Genomic DNA, 20,000 nt, shown 5'->3' with positions numbered 1-20,000 from the left:
TGCTTTCTATCGACTCAAATTTCCAGACGATGTGTGTATCTTCTCGTGAGAGTACAACAAAGGTCTTATTTTCTTTTTAATTTTTACCACATATTTTTAAGTATGATAATGGTTTATTTATTTATTTATTTATTTATTTATTTTTGAACTTCACAGCCCTGTATTTCCATTTTGAATTTTTACCTACCTCGTCATTCATTTGCTGTGTTCTTCCCTTAGAAGTATTTAATTTTTATTAAATTATTTATTTATTTAATCTCGTTGAGAAAAATTCGTGTTCACAGAAAGAAATTATTCTTTCACTACCGAGGTGGCACACGCCAACACCGCGTTTTATCGGATTTCTGCCGTTCCTTCCCATATACTTTGCTGTTGCTATAGTGTGCACGAAGTCCCTTGAAATTTTAACCTATCTGCCACGATTATGCACCGGAGCAAAGAGATGCAATAAACCTATCTTTTCTTTCGGGGGGGGGGGGGGGAGTTGGGTTTGTGAGAAAAACCATGGATGAATTTTTATATATATTCCGTGTCACTGCGGTTAAATATATATTCTTTACATATTTCTTTACTTTGCCATGCTTTTCCTTACTTTTCAGTGCTTTGCCATGGTTTGGGTTGAAATTTCACTTTTGTAGTTAGAACAGTTTTGTTAAAAACGTGATTTGCAATAACAACAATTTCAAACATTAGCAAAAAGTAAAAATATTGGAATTTGCATTATTTCTGTATCAGCCACCTCGTGGCTAAGCCGTTAATATATGCGCTTCTGGCGTTAGGGATCCAAGTTTTATTCCGGCAAACAGCCTGGGTCGTTCGCCTCCCGTATTAAGCCAAATTTCAACTTTCTTGCACATATTTATTACTATTATTAGTATTATTATTAAAAATGAAATTAAATGAAATCTTCAAGATTTACGTCCCACAATTATGCTGGGATCAAGGTACACCTCATGTAGAAATTGCACTATTCTGGTTTGAATAGTTTCGTTAAAATAGTGGGAGAACGTAATTTACAAAAAAAAAAAAAAAAAAAAAAAAAAACATGACCACAAGTGTGAGCGAAATGTAAAAGTTTTCCAATTTACTTTCTTACTCTGTTATTGCTCACCCATTAGCACAGAATAGTATCTGGTTAAGTGACATTTATGTTGCTTTACTTCTTACCGCATTTTTTAAACCTTATAAATTGTGACGGCAAGTGTGAGCATTTTGACGGCACGTGTGAGCATTTTGACGGCAACTGTGAGCATGTTGACGGCAACTATGAGCCTTATCTGCGCAAATATGAGAGTACTAATATTATACATATTTCAATGCACAGTGTTTAGGTACAGGTAGGCTGGTAATGTCACTAATCTATCTTTCGTCAAGATAGTGGAAAAACAGAATCTGGGATGACCGTCATTCCGAATGTGAAGGAATAAACAACAGTGTTGTTGTTTGCTCTCTCCCTACATCATTGTTCATTAATTGAAGCTGGAATGGATATTAGTGATTTCTTTTCATTATTTCTATGTTTATCCCCCCCCCCCACACACACACACACTGCTCTAACGATTGTCTTATTTTTACGGTGCATGCCCACACATCTTCATTTCCAATAAACCTCGTTTTAGCCGGAAAATTTTCAACCCTCCGCTACATTTTGAACTGTAATAACTTTTTTAATTATTTATTATTATTATTATTATTATTATTATTATTATTATTTTTATCATTTTTGTAAATGTGAATATAAAAATTCCTAATAACCTACTGCGATATACTGTGTTTGCATATATTCCGTTTAGAAATATTACTATTCTAGTTTTATTGGTTTTTCTATTCGTAGTGGGAAGAAAATGATTTCAATTTCTCATCTATCCTTGCAGGTAGCGTTCAAAGCCCTTGACGGCCAGTGTGGTCTGTGCTTGCAGTAATATTTTCAACCTTCTGCACCAATTTGAAGTATATTTTCCTTCATAAAATTGGAGTTACTACAATTCTTTATATCAATTCCCGTGCACAGTATTTTCATACACTTTCTGTGCAAATTGCACTATTCTGGTTTGAATAATTTCCCAAAAATAGTGTAGAAACGTAATTTCAAACAAGCTTGACCACAAGGGTGAGCGAAATGTAATGGTATTCCAATTTACATTCTCACTCTCTTATAGTTCACCCATTGACGCAGAATAGTATATAGTTAAATAAATTTTATATTGTTTTCCTTTTTATCAATATTTTTCCTCGTCTCACCTTCCACCACAGTATCCACACATCTTTGCGGCAATCGAAACCTGTCTTCGCCGACAAAATTTTAACCCTCCGGTAAAAGAGAAACTGAATTTTCTCTGTTAGTAATTTGTATATACAAACTGTTTGTACGTTGTCGCATGTACTGTGTTTAAGTACGTCTTGTGTAGAACTTTCACTATTCTAGCTTCTACGGTCTCTTTACAATTGAGAAAGAACATGATTTTGTGTTCTCCTCTACACCTGCCGGCTGCGTTCGCAGTTTTCGACGGTCAGTGTGGCCTCTGTTTGCCGTCAAATGTTCAACCTTCTGTAACATTTTAAAGTTTTATATATATATGGCGATACAACAATTCTTTTTATGAACTTCCCTGTAAAGTATGTAGGTTCACGTCTTGCAGAAATTAAATTAATCGGGTACGAATAGTTTTCTTGCAATAGTACAAAAACTTAATTTGGAATAAAAATGACCACAAGTGTGAGCAAAATGTAAAATTCTTCTTATTTACTTTCTTACTCTATTATAGGTCGCCCATTGAAAGAGTAAACTATATGGTGAAATAAAATTTATGTTGTTTTTCTTTTTATCACTATTTTTCTTCTTTTCATTTTCCCTCACAATGTCCGCACATCTTGGCGGACAGCAAAGCCTGTCTTCGCGGACAAAATTTGCGGTGCTGCTTACAAAATGCCTACGTTTGAAAAGATATATCATGTCTCAATTGTACCTGTGAATTAACAACGATATGTTATTCGGTTCATCGACATTCACATTCCAACATATCTGTCATCAGTCACTTAGCTCATCCCTTAAGTACACGCATAAAAGAGGTCCTAATTTTCATGCTCGTTCACACGAATATTCAGTTTATTTCATATTACGGAATTCCATTGAACGCTCCTTTGTAAAAAAAAAAAAAAAAAAAAAAAAAAAAAAAAAAAAAAAACCTCCAGGTTTTGATTCCGCTGACAGCGTTCAATTTCAACTTTAGGCTGGATTTTGAGCTCTCATGGCGATAAGCGGTTAAAGTTTTCCATGGGAGATACGTGTTCAACTTTGGGCATATTGACGGCAACCATGAACCATTATGTTGCCACCTATGAGACTTAAGTCCGCAATTATGAACGAAAAGTCGGCAACTATGAGCGTTTTGACGGCAACTGTGAGCCCTGGGTCGGCAATTATGAACAAAAGTCGGCAACTATGAGCATCATGAAAGCGAGTGTGAGCACTTTGGAAGCACCTGTGAACATTCTGAAGTCAACTGTGAGTATTTTGAAGATAAGCATGAAAAATTATGTTTTCAATTGTGAGCCCTATATTCGCAAATATGAACGAAAAGTCGGCAACTATGAGCGTTTTGACGGCAACTGTGAGCCCTGGGTCGGCAATTATGAACAAAAGTCGGCAACTATGAGCATCGTGAAAGCGAGTGTGAGCACTTTGGAAGCACCTGTGAACATTCTGAAGCCAAATGCGAGTATTTTGAAGATAAACATGAAAAATTATGTTTTCAATTGTGAGCCCTATATTCGCAAATATGAACGAAAAGTCGGCAACTATGAGCATCATGAAAGCGAGTGTGAGCACTTTGGAAGCACCTGTGAACATTCTGAAGTCAACTGTGAGTATTTTGAAGATAAGCATGAAAAATTATGTTTTCAATTGTGAGCCCTATATTCGCAAATATGAACGAAAAGTCGGCAACTATGAGCGTTTTGACGGCAACTGTGAGCCATAGGTCGGCAATTATGAACAAATAGTCGGCAACTATGAGCACTTTATCGGTAAATGTGAGCATGCTGACGGCTTGAGTGAGGAATCTGACGGCAACTGTGAGCCTTTTGACAGCAACCATGAAACATTTAACTTACACTATCAACTGTATATTTCATATTATGAATGAAAGGTCGACAACTATGAGCCTTGTGAGAGCGAGTGTTAGCAATTTCAGGGTTAGTGTGAAAATTGTCAAGGCAACGGAGAGTATTTGGAAGGTAAACATAAACTACAATGTCGGCAACTTTGACCCCAATGTCCGCAATTATGAACGAAAAGTCGGCAACTATGAGCGTTTTGACGGCAAGTGTGAGCACCCTGAAAGTACGTGTGAACATTCTGAAGCCAACTGCTAGTATTTTCAAGATAAACATGAAAAATTATGTATTCAATTGTGAGCTCTATATCCGCAATTATGAACGAAAAGTCGACAACTATGAGCGTTTTGATGGCAACTGTGAGCCTTGGGTCGGCAATTATGAACAAAAAGTCGGCAACTATGAGCATCATGAAAGCGAGTGTGAGCACTTTGGAAGCACGTGTGAACATTGTGAAGCCAACTGCGAGTATTTTGAAGATAAGCATGAAAAATTATGTTTTCAACTATGAGCCCTATATCCGCAAATATGAACGAAAAGTCGGCAACTATGATCGTTTTGACGGCAAGTGTGAGGATTTTGACGGCTAGTGTGAACCTTCTCATGGTAACTGTGAGCTCTATGTCCGCAATTATGAACGAATTGTGGGCAACTATGAGCATTTTGACGGCTTGTGTGAGGATCCTCATGGCAACTTTGAGCATTTTGATCCGATGATTCCTTCCACCTACTTCGATAAAAAAAAAAAAAAAAATGTTTTCGTACATTCTCGGTAGAGATTTCTCTTCTCTAGTTTCACTAGTTTTCTTTCTGTTGAGAAGAAGAAAAAAGAAAAGAAAAAGAAAGAAAATGGAAAGAAAGAAAAAATGAAAGAAAAGAAAAAAAAAAGATATCAAATTATGTACTCTCACGGGCGGTGTTCACGTTAAGCGTGGGCTCTGTTTGCCGTCAAATTTTCAAATTTCTACAACAATTTAGAGTATCTTTTCTTGTAGAAAAGTGCAGATACAATAATTCCTTACACGTACTCGAACGCATAATATCCAGGTACACTTGTTGTAGAAATTGCACTTCTCAGTTTTGAATAGTTTCCTTATAGTAGTGCAAAAGCTTAGTTTCGAATAAAAATGACCTCAAGTGTGAGCGAAATATAAATTTACTCTAATTTACTTTCATGCTCTATTATTGTTCACCCATTGAAAGAGTAAAGTATATGATTAAATAAAATTTATGTTATTATTATTATTTTTTTTCGCTTATCACTATTTTTCTTCTTTCCACTTTTCCGCACAATGTCAACACATCTTCGTGCACAGCTACACCTCTCTTAGTCGAAAACTTTTCAAACCTTCGGTAAAAGACAAACAAAAGTTTAGTTTGGTTAGCTTGTGGCTTCGCCCACAAAGCCCCTCCTTTTGAAGGTATTTCGCCCTTGCACCTCTTATTCTCACAATTCTAGGGAATTTCAAGTTTACTTTACTATTTCAACTAATTAAAAGATAAGATTTTGGATCCCAAGAAAACGCCTATTTAAATAGCGTGGGGATTTCTTCATCCTCCTTTAGACCCCTTAAACATTAAAAATATTCACTTTTGGCAATTTTGCTGTAGCTTAGTCTGGAAAGCCTACAATTATGCTAAATTTCATCATTGCAATCCTACCACAATTAACCGAACATTTTGGCGTGCAGAAGACGTCCCATATAAATGACATGAGAAAGACTTTTCAATTCCCCATAAAACCACTCTAAAGTTGAAAATTTTTACTTTGTACTGATTTACTTAGGTAACGCTAATGAAAACGTACAAGAATACCGAATTTCTCGTTTGTGTTCCAATTACAAGTAACTAAACTTTGAGATTACAAGTCTAAATAAAGGCCCATTTAAATAACATGGGGAATTTCTTCATTTCCTCTTTAGACCTCTTAAAAGTTAAAAATATTCACTTTTGACAATTTTCCTGTTGGTTAGTCCCGACAATCTACAATCATGTCGAAATTAGTTATTGTAGCCCTACAGGAAGTGCCCAATAATTTTGGGATGTCAAAGGTGTTTCATAGAAATAACATGGGAAATTTTTTGAGTTCCGCATAAAACCACGCTAAACTTGGAAATATATATCCAACTAGGTAAGACTTAGGAAAACGTACAAGTATACGGAATTTCAAAGTTTTATTAAAAGTACCTAAAATTTCAGATTATAGGTCCGCAAAACCGTCCATTTAAATAACATGGGAAATATCTTCATCGCCCCTTTAGACCAACTAAACATTCGAAATATTCACTTTAGGAAATTTTCCTGTGACTTACTCCCGAAAGGCTACAGTTTCGTCAAATATGGCCATTATAACTCTACAGGAAGTGCCTCATAATTTGCGGGTGTGAAAGGCGTCGTATACGTAAAGCCTTCGTTGCTTTTTTTTTTTCTTACCACATTTAGTAATTTTATAAATTTTGAGGACATGTAAAAGAATTTTGACGGCAAGTGTGAGCAGTTTGACGGCTAGTGTTACAACGATAAAATACAATTCGCTGTAGCCTTGGTTCCTTATTTTCTTATAATACATACGAGCCACATCAAAATAACAATGTTTCCATTACGTGGTTTCTCTCCATTTATATATATATATATATATATATATATATGTATTATTTATCTGATTGCCTGCCAACTAGATATTGAAAACCTTATTATTTTATGACATATGAATATCTTTTTTTTTTGTATATTTGATAATTCTATATTTTTAACTAACTTCTTCTTCGAAATTAACCTATGTTAGTACATATAAAGAAATACTCATTGCCCAAGTACCGCTGTAGCGTGAACCATCTGACGGCAAGTGTGAGCCCATGTCCAAAATTATGAACGAAAAGTCGGCAACTATGAGCGTGTTCACGGCAACTGTGAGGCCTTGGCCGGCAATTATGAACAAAAAGTCGGCAACTATGAGCATCATGAGAACTAGTGTGAGCACTTTGAAAGCACGTGTGAACATTCTGAAGCAAACTGCGAGTATTTTCAAGATAAGCATGAAGAATTATGTTTTCAATTGTGAGCCCCATAACTGCAATTATCAACAAAAAGTCGGCAACTATGAACGAAAAGTCGGCAACTATGAGCAGCGTGAAAGCCAGTGTGAGCACCTTGAAAGCACATGTGAACTTTCTGGAGCAAACTGCGAGTATTTTCAAGATAAGCATGAAGAATTATGTTTTCAATTGTGAGCCCCATATCCGCAATTATGAACGAAAACTAGGCAACTATGAGCGTTTTGAATGCAACTGTGAGGCCTTGGTCGGCAATTATGAACGAATGGTCGGCAACTATGAGCACTTTTTTTTTTTTAATGTGAACATTCTGACGGCTTGCGTGAGGAATCTGACGGAAACTGTGAGGCTTTCGACAACAACCATGAACCATTTAACTTACACTATCAGCAGTATGTTAGATATTATGAATGAAAAGTCGGCAACTATGAGCATCGTGGAAACGAGTGTGAGCATTTTGAAAGTACGTGTGAAGATTCTGAAGGCAACTGTAAGTATTTTGAAGATGGGCACGAACGAATATGTAGGCAAATATGAGCCCTTTGTCCGCAATTATGAACGAAAAGTCGGCAACTATGAACGTTTTGACGGCAACTGTGAGGCCTTGGTCGGCAATTATGAACGAATAGTCGGCAACTATGAGCACTTTTTTTTTAATGTGAGAATTCTCACGTTTTGCGTGAGCATTGTGACAGAAACTGTGAGGCTTTTGACACCAACCGTGAACCATTTAAGTTACACTATCAGCAGTATGTTAGATATTATGAATGAAAAGTCGGCAACTATGAGCATCGTGGAAGCGAGTGTGAGCATTTTTAAAGTACGCGTGAACATTCTGAAGGCAGCTGTGTGTATTCTGAGGATGAGCATGAAACATTATGTAGGAAACTATGAGCCCTTTGTCCGCAATTATGAACAAAAAGTCGGCAACTATGAGCGTTTTGACGGCAACTGTGAGGCGTTGGTCGGCAATTATAAACATGTAGTCGGCAACTATGAGCGTTTTGACAGCAACTGTGAGGCCTTGGTCGGCAATTATGAACGAATGGTCGGCAACTATGAGCACATTTTTTTTTTCTAATGTGAGGATTATCACGGCTTGTCTGAAGAATCTGGCCGCAACTGTGAGACTTTTCACAGCAACTGTGAACCATTTAACTTACACTATCAGCATTATGAATGAAAAGTCGGCAACTAAGAGCATTGTGTAAGAGAGTGTGAGCATTTTGAAACTACGTGTGAACATTCTGAAGGCAACTGTGAGTATTTTTAGGATGAGCACGAATCAGTATGTGGGCAACTATGAGCCCTTTGTCCGCAATTATGAACGAAATGTCGGCAACTATGAGCGTTTTGACGGCAACTGTGAGGAGTTGGTCGGCAATTATGAGCAAATAGTCGGCAACTATGAGCACTTTTTTTTTTTTTGAATGTGAGCATTCTGACGGCTTGTGTCAAGAATCTGACCGCAACTATGAGACTTTTGACAGCAACCATCAACCATGTAACTTACACTATCAGCATTATGAATAAAAAGTCGGCAACTATGACCATCGTGGGAGCGAGTGTGAGCTTTTTGAAAGTACGTGTGAACATTCTGAAGGCAACTGTGAGTATTTTGAAGATAAGCACGAAACATTATGTAGGCAACTATGAGCCCTTTGTACGCAATTATGAACGAAAAGTCGGCAACTATGAGCGTTTTGACGGCAACTGTGAGGAGTTGGTCGGCAATTATGAGCAAATAGTCGGCAACTATGAGCACTTTTTTTTTTTGAATGTGAGCATTCTGACGGCTTGTGTCAAGAATCTGACCGCAACTATGAGACTTTTCACAGCAACTGTGAACCATTTAACTTACACTATCAGCATTATGAATGAAAAGTCGGCAACTAAGAGCATTGTGTAAGAGAGTGTGAGCATTTTGAAACTACGTGTGAACATTCTGAAGGCAACTGTGAGTATTTTTAGGATGAGCACGAATCAGTATGTGGGCAACTATGAGCCCTTTGTCCGCAATTATGAACGAAAAGTCGGCAACTATGAGCGTTTTGACGGCAACTGTGAGGCCTTGGTCGGCAATTATGAACGAATAGTCGGCAACTATGAGCACTTTTTTTTTAATGTGAGAATTCTTACGTTTTGCGTGAGCATTGTGACAGAAATTGTGAGGCTTCTGACACCAACCATGAACCACTTAAGTTACACAATCAGCAGTATGTTAGATATTATGAATGAAAAGTCGGCAACTATGAGCATCGTGGAAGCGAATGTGAGCATTTTGAAACTACGTGTGAACATTCTGAAGGCAACTATGAGTATTTTGAAAATGAGCTGGAACCATTAAGTAGGCAACTATGAGCCCTTTGTACGCAATTATGAAGGAAAAGTCGGCAACTATGAACGTTTTGACGGCAACTGTGAGGCCTTGGTCGGCAATTATGAACGAAAAGTCGGCAACTATGAGCGTTTTGACGGCAACTGTGAGGCTTTGGTCGGCAATTATGAACGAATAGTCGGCAACTATGAGCGTTTTGACGGCAACTGTGAGGCCTTGGTCGGCAATTATGAACGAATGGTCGGCAACTATGAGCGTTTTGACGGCAACTGTGAGGCCTTGGTCGGCAATTATGAACGAAAAGTCGCCAACTATGAGCGTTTTGATGGCAACTGTGAGGCCTTGGTCGGCAATTATGAACGAATGGTCGGCAACTATGAGCACTTTTTTTCTTAATGTGAGCATTCTGACGGCTTATGCAAATAATGTGACGGGAACTGTGAGCCTTTTGATAGCAACCATGATCCATTTAACTTACACTATCAGCAGTATGTTAGATATTATGAATGAAAAGTCGGCAACTATGAGCATCGTGGAAGCGAATGTGAGCATTTTGAAACTACGTGTGAACATTCTGAAGGCAACTATGAGTATTTTGAAGATGAGCTGGGACCATTAAGTAGGCAACTATGAGCCCTTTGTACGCAATTATGAACGAAAAGTCGGCAACTATGAGCGTTTTGACGGCAACAGTGAGAAGTTGGTCGGCAATTATGAGCAAATAGTCGGCAACTATGAGCCCTTTTTTTTTTTTTTTTTTGAATGTGAGCATTCTGACGGCTTGTGTCAAGAATCTGACCGCAACTATGAGACTTTTGACAGCAACCATCAACCATGTAACTTACACTATCAGCATTATGAATAAAAAGTCGGCAACTATGACCATCGTGGGAGCGAGTGTGAGCTTTTTGAAAGTACGTGTGAACATTCTGAAGGCAACTGTGAGTATTTTGAAGATAAGCACGAAACATTATGTAGGCAACTATGAGCCCTTTGTACGCAATTATGAACGAAAAGTCGGCAACTATGAGCGTTTTGACGGCAACTGTGAGGAGTTGGTCGGCAATTATGAGCAAATAGTCGGCAACTATGAGCACTTTTTTTTTTTTGAATGTGAGCATTCTGACGGCTTGTGTCAAGAATCTGACCGCAACTATGAGACTTTTGACAGCAACCATCAACCATTTAACTTACACTATCAGCAATATGTTAGATATTATGAATGAAAAGTCAGCAACTATGAGCATCATGGAAGCGAGTGTGCGCATTTTGAAATTACGTTTGAACATTCTGAAGGCAACTGTGAGTATTTTGAAGATGAGCACGAACCATTATGTAGGCAACTATGAGCCCTTTGTACGCAATTATGAACAAAAAGTCGGCAACTATGAGCGTTTTGACGGCAACTGTGAGGCCTTGGTCGGCAATTATGAACGAATGGTCGGCAACTATGAGCACTTTTTTTCTTAATGTGAGCATTCTGACGGCTTGTGCAAATAATGTGACGGGAACTGTGAGCCTTTTGATAGCAACCATGATCCATTTAACTTACACTATCAGCAGTATGTTAGATATTATGAATGAAAAGTCGGCAACTATGAGCATCGTGGAAGCGAATGTGAGCATTTTGAAACTACGTGTGAACATTCTGAAGGCAACTATGAGTATTTTGAAGATGAGCTGGAACCATTAAGTAGGCAACTGTGAGCCCTTTGTACGCAATTATGAAGGAAAAGTCGGCAACTATGAACGTTTTGACGGCAACTGTGAGGCCTTGGTCGGCAATTATGAACGAATAGTCGGCAACTATGAACGTTTTGACGGCAACTGTGAGGCTTTCGTCGGCAATTATGAACGAAAAGTCGGCAACTATGAGCGTTTTGACGGCAACTGTGAGGCTTTGGTCGGCAATTATGAACGAATAGTCGGCAACTATGAGCGTTTTGACGGCAACTGTGAGGCCTTGGTCGGCAATTATGAACGAATGGTCGGCAACTATGAGCGTTTTGACGGCAACTGTGAGGCCTTGGTCGGCAATTATGAACGAAAAGTCGCCAACTATGAGCGTTTTGATGGCAACTGTGAGGCCTTGGTCGGCAATTATGAACGAATGGTCGGCAACTATGAGCACTTTTTTTCTTAATGTGAGCATTCTGACGGCTTGTGCAAATAATGTGACGGGAACTGTGAGCCTTTTGATAGCAACCATGATCCATTTAACTTACACTATCAGCAGTATGTTAGATATTATGAATGAAAAGTCGGCAACTATGAGCATCGTGGAAGCGAATGTGAGCATTTTGAAACTACGTGTGAACATTCTGAAGGCAACTATGAGTATTTTGAAGATGAGCTGGAACCATTAATTAGGCAACTATGAGCCCTTTGTACGAAATTATGAAGGAAAAGTCGGCAACTATGAACGTTTTGACGGCAACTGTGAGGCCTTCGTCGGCAATTATGAACGAAAAATCGGCAACTATGAGCGTTTTGACGGCAACTGTGAGGCCTTGGTCGGCAACTATGAGCACTCTTTTTTTAAAATTTGAGCATTATGACGGCTTGTGTGAAAAATCTGACCGCAACTGTGAGACTTTTGACAGCAACCATGAACCATTTAACTTACATTATCAGTATTATGAATTAAAAGTCGGCAACTATGAGCATCGTGTAAGCGAGTGTGAGCATTTTGAAAGTACGTGTGAACATTCTGAAGGCAACTGTGATTATTTTGAAGATGAGCACGAACGAGTATGTGATTAACTATGAGCCCATTGTCCGCAATTATCAACGAAAAGTCGGCAACTATGAGCGTTTTGACGGCAACTGTGAGGCCTATGTCCGCAATTATGAACAAATAGTCGGCAACTATGAGCGCTTTGACGGCAAGTGTGAGCATTGTGACGCCTTTTGTGACGATTCTGACGGCAACTGTGAGCCATTAGTCGGGAACTATAAACTTTTATGTCGGGGACTATGAATGAAAAGTCGGCAACTATGAGCGTTTTGACGGCAACTGTGAGGCATTGGTCGGCAATTATGAGCGAGTAGTCGGCAACTATGAGCGTTTTGACGGCAACTGTGAGGCCTTAGTCGGCAATTATGAACGAATAGTCGGCAACTGTGAGGCCTTGGTCGGCAATTATGAACGAATGGTCGCCAACTATGAGCACTTTTTTTCTTAATGTGAGCATTCTGACGGCTTGTGCAAATAATGTGACGGCAACTGTGAGCCTTTTGATAGCAACCATGAACCATTTAACTTACACTATCAGGAGTATGTTAGATATTATGAATGAAAAGTCGGCAACTATGAGCATCGTGGAAGCGAATGTGAGCATTTTGAAACTACGTGTGAACATTCTGAAGGCAATTATGAGTATTTTGAAGATGAGCTGGAACCATTAAGTAGGCAACTATGAGCCCTTTGTACGCAATTATGAACGAAAAGTCGGCAACTATGAGCGTTTTGACGGCAACTGTGAGGCATTGGTCGGCAATTATGAACGAATAGTCGGCAACTATGAACGTTTCGACGGCAATTGTGAGGCCTTGGTCGGCAATTATGAACGAAAAGTCGGCAACTATGAGCGTTTTGACGGCAACTGTGAGGCCTTGGTCGGCAACTATGAGCACTTTTTTTTTAATGTGAGCATTATGACGGCTTTTGTGAAAAATCTGACCGCAACTGTGAAACTTTTGAGAGCAACCATGAACCCTTTAACTTACATTATCAGCATTATGAATTAAAAGTCGGCAACTATGAGCATCGTGTAAGCGAGTGTGAGCATTTTGAAATTACGTGTGAACAGTCTGAAGGCAACTGTGTTTATTTTGAAGATGAGCACGAACCAGTATGTGATTAACTATGAGCCCATTGTCCGGAATTATCAACGAAAATTCGGCAACTATGAGCGTTTTGACGGCAACTGTGAGGCCTATGTCCGCAATTATGAACACATAGTCGGCAACTATGAGCGCTTTGACGGCAAGTGTGAGCATTGTGACGCCTTTTGTGACGATTCTGACGGCAACTGTGAGCCATTAGTCGGGAACTATAAACTTTTATGTCGGGGACTATGAATGAAAAGTCGGCAACTATGAGCACTCTGACGGCAAGTGTGAGCAATTTGACGTCTACTGTGAGGATTCTGACGGCAACTGTGAGCTATTTGAGTGGAACTATTAAGCATTGTGTGTGCAACTTTGAACGCTCTGAGGGGTTTCCTGAACATGTTGACAGCATGTATGAACCACATTTCGGGAACAGTGGGCAATCTGACGGGAACTGTGAACATTGTTGTTGGCGACTTTTCACCCAGCATAACGTTAGAATATGACGGCAACCGTGGCTTCGTTTGCCGTCATTTTTGACATTCTGTGATTTTTCGTGACTGGTGTGCAATCGAGAGGAATCGCTACATTATAGGGATTAGGGTACAGAAGCAGCCCCGTTTACACTTTGTTAAGTCCTGGCTTGAAATTGTTCTATGAGGTTGTAATTAACATGAGTTTGACCTAATTCATGTTTTTGGATTGTTCTTTACATTAATTTTGTAACCCGAGCGCGAAAAGCAGCCCTTTTCGTAGAGAACTTTTTACCCAGCATAACCTTTGAGTATGGCGGCAACTGTGGCTTCGTTTGCCGTCATTTTTGAGATTCCGTGATTTTCGTGACTGGTGTCCGATCGAGAGGAATCTCATCACTATAGGAGGTATGGTAGTGGGCAATCCTGCTATATACTTAGGTTAGGTTAGGCTGGCTTATACTTTCAATTTGTTCCCAGAAGTTAGGAGAGTGTAAAAGTTGTTAAGTTTTGAGTGTCGTATTCTGTAACGGTTTATATATATACTGGATGTCAAATCACGTTTTCCCACCCTTGCGTGGGATGTATACGGCAACCGTGGCTGCATTCGCCGTCATGGTCAAAACGAGGCTGCGCAACGCCGGCAATTTCAAGACAGGTGTAGTATCGAGAGGAATCTCTACACTATAGGAGGTAGGGTAGTGAACAAGCCTTCTATATAAACATTCCCTTTAAATTGTTCACGGAGGTTGGAGAGACCGCTAATGGTATTGCTTTCTAAATGAGGCTTACTTTTTTCTCTCCGCGGCCTAGTCTGTCGAGAAATCTTGACTTCTGGCCACAGACAGAAAGCTAGTCTTCGCAGGAGGCGGAAATGGCTAAATTGGGAAGGGAAGCCACAGGCTGGTTGGTTTCTTTATGGGAGTCTAAACGCACTATCGCTGTTGATGTTGGTTAATTTTGAAGGCGGACTAATATCGGCGGATGGTAGTGTAGGCTCAAAAGGAATTTTATCAGCCGCAGGCAAGAACCCTGGGATGCTATTCACGGGCGTCCTAGCCGGTCAAGGTGTAGAGGAGGTTGCAAACCCTGTTGCTGCCTGGGAGGAATGCTTCATAGAAATGTGCGTCCATGGGCGGACCTATGAAAGGGCATGCAGTGCGGGTTTGCCAGCACGCCTAATGTTGTCCAAAGACTTCCTCGTATTTTGACAAAGAATGTCAGAAACCTTGGTCGGACGGCTGTTTCTAAGAGGGCACGTGGCGATGGGGAATGTGTGAGGTAGGCTCTCATACGGAAGTACCTGTCGTTTACGGGAAGGAGACAATCCTTCTTAACCCGAGGCCTAGCCTGTCGATCACGCCTTCGGGCAATTGACTTCTGGCCGATGCCGCTTTGTGCGGTTGCTGAATGCGAAGAATACTTGAACGGAAGCTACTGTCACACCCAGAGGACACGAGTAAGACTTATATCACTGGAGCAGGAGCCTAAATGTGCTTTTGTGGGTAGCCATACGGCCAGTTCTAACGTGTGCGAGGCCCCACGAGAGTAGGCTTATTCTGGTGGATGAGAAGTCTTTTAATATTTGCTCTGTCGGGTGAACGGAAGCCACAGTCATCCGTAGGACACGAGTAGACTTATTTCACTGGAGCAGGAGTCTAAATGTGCTTTTGTGGGCAACCTTACGGCCAGTTCTAACGGGAGCCAGGCCCCACAAGAGTAGGCTTATTCCGGTGGAGAAGGAGTCTTTAAAATTTGCTGTGTCGGGTGAACGGCTATATTTGAACGGAAGCCACAGTCATCCGTAGGACACGAGTAGACTTATTTCACTGGAGCAGGAGTCTAAATGTGCTTTTGTGGGCAACCTTACGGCCAGTTCTAACGGGAGCCAGGCCCCACAAGAGTAGGCTTATTCCGGTGGAGAAGGAGTCTTTAAAATTTGCTGTGTCGGGTGAACGGCTATATTTGAACGGAAGCCACAGTCATCCGTAGGACACGAGTAGACTTATTTCACTGGAGCAGGAGTCTAAATGTGCTTTTGTGGGCAACCTTACGGCCAGTTCTAACGGGAGCCAGGCCCCACAAGAGTAGGCTTATTCCGGTGGAGAAGGAGTCTTTAAAATTTGCTGTGTCGGGTGAACGGCTATATTTGAACGGAAGCCATAGTCATCCGTAGGACACGAGTAGACTTATTTCACTGGAGCAGGAGTCTAAATGTGCTTTTGTGGGCAACCTTACGGCCAGTTCTAACGGGAGCCAGGCCCCACAAGAGTAGGCTTATTCCGGTGGAGAAGGAGTCTTTAAAATTTGCTGTGTCGGGTGAACGGCTATATTTGAACGGAAGCCACAGTCATCCGTAGGACACGAGTAGACTTATTTCACTGGAGCAGGAGTCTAAATGTGCTTTTGTGGGCAACCTTACGGCCAGTTCTAACGGGAGCCAGGCCCCACAAGAGTAGGCTTATTCCGGTGGAGAAGGAGTCTTTAAAATTTGCTGTGTCGGGTGAACGGCTATATTTGAACGGAAGCCATAGTCATCCGTAGGACACGAGTAGACTTATTTCACTGGAGCAGGAGTCTAAATGTGCTTTTGTGGGCAACCTTACGGCCAGTTCTAACGGGAGCCAGGCCCCACAAGAGTAGGCTTATTCCGGTGGAGAAGGAGTCTTTAAAATTTGCTGTGTCGGGTGACCGGCCATGAAACCTTTGTGAGGACTTGTCTCCTCGTTTCCACAGCATTTCCGCGCCTGTAAGTTGCGGAAGGTAGCATGCTATGCTTGAAGAACTGTCATCCGTTTAAGGACAGGAGTAGACTAATTCCATTGAGGCAGGAGTCTAATATGCTTTTGTGCACAGCCATACGGCCAGTCCTAACGGGAGCAAGGCTCGCAAAAGTAGGCTTTATTTCAATGGACCAGAAGTCTTTAATATTGCTCTGTCGGGATTGTCAGTTCAAACGGGAGCAGTTTCTGCACGCTACAAACCGCTGACGAGATCTTTCTCGTGTCAATGTGATTCCCTAGCCTGGGCCGGCGCAAGGCTGGCTGGCGAACAAGGTAATTGGGCCTCTGGGTTTCATACACACGAGGTGTCTCAGATGCGTTTAGGGTGAACAGGAATAATCCGTGCAATTCTCTAGCCTGGGCCGGCGCAAGGCTGGCTGGCGAACAAGGTAATTGGGCCTCTGAGTTTTGCATTTCGGAGTTTCCTTAATTCCGGGAGGAGCCACAAAGAAGAGTCCTGAGAGTTTCTCGTGTCCATGCAATTCTCTAGCCTGGGCCGGCGCAAGGCTGGCTGGCGAACAAGGTAATTGGGCCTCTGAGTTTTGTACACACGAGTGGTCTTAGGATCCTTCGGGCTCAACAGGGATTGTTGGAGAAAGTCTCTAGCCTGGGCCGGCGCAAGGCTGGCTGGCGAACAAGGTAATTGGGCCTCTGAGTCTTTATTCCCAGTTTCCTTAGTTCCCGGGTTAGGTTCACCTGTTAAATCGGAGGAGTCCGATTTATGTGTAAAGATAATGCCAGAGTGAAGGGAGCCAGATTTCACTTGAAGGAGCAAGAGCCAGTGTGGTTAAGAAGTGAGCCGTTTTGTACTCTTAAGGAGGGATGCCGATTGACTTTGAACGGGCTGTCCTCGCTTTAGAGTTTGGGCCAGTTGACGGGAGCTTACTTGTCCTTCTTGAGAATGAGGCCAGATAGCATGTCCTTTCTAGCTTACAAAGGCTTATGCGGAGCATTGTTTTTTGTAAGTGACTTTTTATTCTCCATGTGGCATTTAAGTACCGATTTTCCTTAAGTTAAGGACGGTATAGACTCATCGCCAGTTTGAGCGTGTATCACTTGTCGAACGGAAGCCACTGTCATCCAAGGACACTAGTAGACTTATATTTCACTGGAGCAGGAGTCTAAATGTGCTTTTGTGGGTACCCTTACGGCCAGTTCTAACGGGAGCCAGGCCCCACAAAAGTAGGCTTATTCCGGTGGAAAAAGGAGTCTTTAAAATTTGCTGTGTCGGGTGAACGGCTATATGTAAACGGAAGCCACAGTCATCCGTAGGACATGAGTAGACTTATTTCGCTGGAGGAGGAGTCTAAATGTGCTTTTGTGGGTACCCTTACGGCCAGTTCTAACGGGAGCCAGGCCCCACAAAGGTAGGCTTATTCTGGCGGAAGAGGAGTCTTTAAAATTGCTCTGTCGGATGTACCGGCAACGTGTGGAAGGAAGCTGTTGTAACCCAAGGATACAAGTAGGCTTGTTCCATTGGATTGGGAGTCTAATATGCTCTTGGCGGCTGTCACACGGCCAGTATTAACGGGAGCTAGTCACCGCAAGAGTAGGCTTATTCCAGCGGAACAGAAGTCTAAAATGCTTGGTCGGGTGTAGCTTTCCTATCCTTTGTTAGAACGCTGTGTTGGTTGTGTCCAACACTTTCCGGCTTTTTAGTCGGTCAATTCCCTGGTTGATCCTGCCAGTAGTCATATGCTTGTCTCAAAGATTAAGCCATGCATGTCTCAGTGCAAGCCAAAACAAGGTGAAACCGCGAATGGCTCATTAAATCAGTTATGGTTCCTTAGATCGTACCTATCCTACTTGGATAACTGTGGTAATTCTAGAGCTAATACATGCAACTAGAATCCCGCCCAGCAATGGAAGGGATGCTTTTATTAGATTAAAACCAATCGGTCGGTTCGTCCGTCCGAAACCTTGGTGACTCTGAATAACTTTGGGCTGATCGCACGGTCTCTGTACCGGCGACGCATCTTTCAAATGTCTGCCTTATCAACTGTCGATGGTAGGTTCTGCGCCTACCATGGTTGTTACGGGTAACGGGGAATCAGGGTTCGATTCCGGAGAGGGAGCCTGAGAAACGGCTACCACATCCAAGGAAGGCAGCAGGCGCGCAAATTACCCACTCCCGGCACGGGGAGGTAGTGACGAAAAATAACGATACGGGACTCATCCGAGGCCCCGTAATCGGAATGAATACACTTTAAATCCTTTAATGAGAATCTATCGGAGGGCAAGTCTGGTGCCAGCCGCCGCGGTAATTCCAGCTCCGATAGCGTATATTAAAGTTGTTGCGGTTAAAAAGCTCGTAGTTGGATCTGGGTCTCGGACGATCGGTTCGCCGCCCGGCGTTTAACTGATCGTTCCGGACGTCCTGCCGGTTTTTCCTTTCTCGGTGCTCTTCATTGAGTGTCTTGATTGGCCGGCACGTTTACTTTGAACAAATTAGAGTGCTCAAAGCAGGCCGTGTCGCCTGAATGTTCGGTGCATGGAATAATGGAATAGGACCTCGGTTCTATTTTGTTGGTTTTCGGAACTCGAGGTAATGATTAATAGGGACAGACGGGGGCATTAGTATTGCGACGTTAGAGGTGAAATTCTTGGATCGTCGCAAGACTAACCGATGCGAAAGCATTTGCCAAGAATGTTTTCATTAATCAAGAACGAAAGTTAGAGGTTCGAAGGCGATCAGATACCGCCCTAGTTCTAACCATAAACGATGCCAGCCAGCAATCCGCCGAAGTTCCTCCAATGACTCGGCGGGCGGCTTCCGGGAAACCAAAGCTTTTGGGTTCCGGGGGAAGTATGGTTGCAAAGCTGAAACTTAAAGGAATTGACGGAAGGGCACCACCAGGAGTGGGGCCTGCGGCTTAATTTGACTCAACACGGGAAACCTCACCAGGCCCGGACACTGGAAGGATTGACAGATTGAGAGCTCTTTCTTGATTCAGTGGGTGGTGGTGCATGGCCGTTCTTAGTTGGTGGAGCGATTTGTCTGGTTAATTCCGATAACGAACGAGACTCTAGCCTGCTAACTAGGCGTTGGAATCTTTCCTTCCAACGTTCATGTCTTCTTAGAGGGACAGGCTGCCTCTAGCAGCACGAGATTGAGCAATAACAGGTCTGTGATGCCCTTAGATGTTCTGGGCCGCACGCGCGCCACACTGAAGGAATCAACGTGTCTTCCCTGACCGAAAGGTCCGGGTAACCCGCTGAACCTCCTTCGTGCTAGGGATTGGGGCTTGCAATTATGTCCCATAAACGAGGAATTCCCAGTAAGCGCAAGTCATAAGCTTGCGTTGATTACGTCCCTGCCCTTTGTACACACCGCCCGTCGCTACTACCGATTGAATGATTTAGTGAGGCCTTCGGACTGATACCCGGCACCTCCGTCTTGCGG

The 20,000-nt window shown here is 42.0% G+C and overlaps 1 non-coding gene across 1 annotated transcript in view; it reads left to right on the top strand.

Annotated features, from left to right (window-relative positions):
* Window positions 1-18,265: 18,265 nt before the first annotated feature.
* The window catches only part of LOC145688760 (small subunit ribosomal RNA), a 1,833-nt gene continuing 98 nt past the window's right edge, over window positions 18,266-20,000 (top strand). Inside the window, exon 1 of the ribosomal RNA XR_014131989.1 lies at window positions 18,266-20,000. This exon is cut by the window's right edge and continues 98 nt beyond it. This is a non-coding gene — a ribosomal RNA (small subunit ribosomal RNA).

This window comes from Thermobia domestica, chromosome 6 (assembly GCF_964235325.1).
Source record: "Thermobia domestica chromosome 6, izTheDome1.hap1.1, whole genome shotgun sequence".
Lineage (NCBI taxonomy): Eukaryota > Metazoa > Arthropoda > Insecta > Zygentoma > Lepismatidae > Thermobia > Thermobia domestica.
Note: the sequence above shows the minus strand (reverse complement) of the source record. Positions and strands in the feature narration are given on the sequence as shown.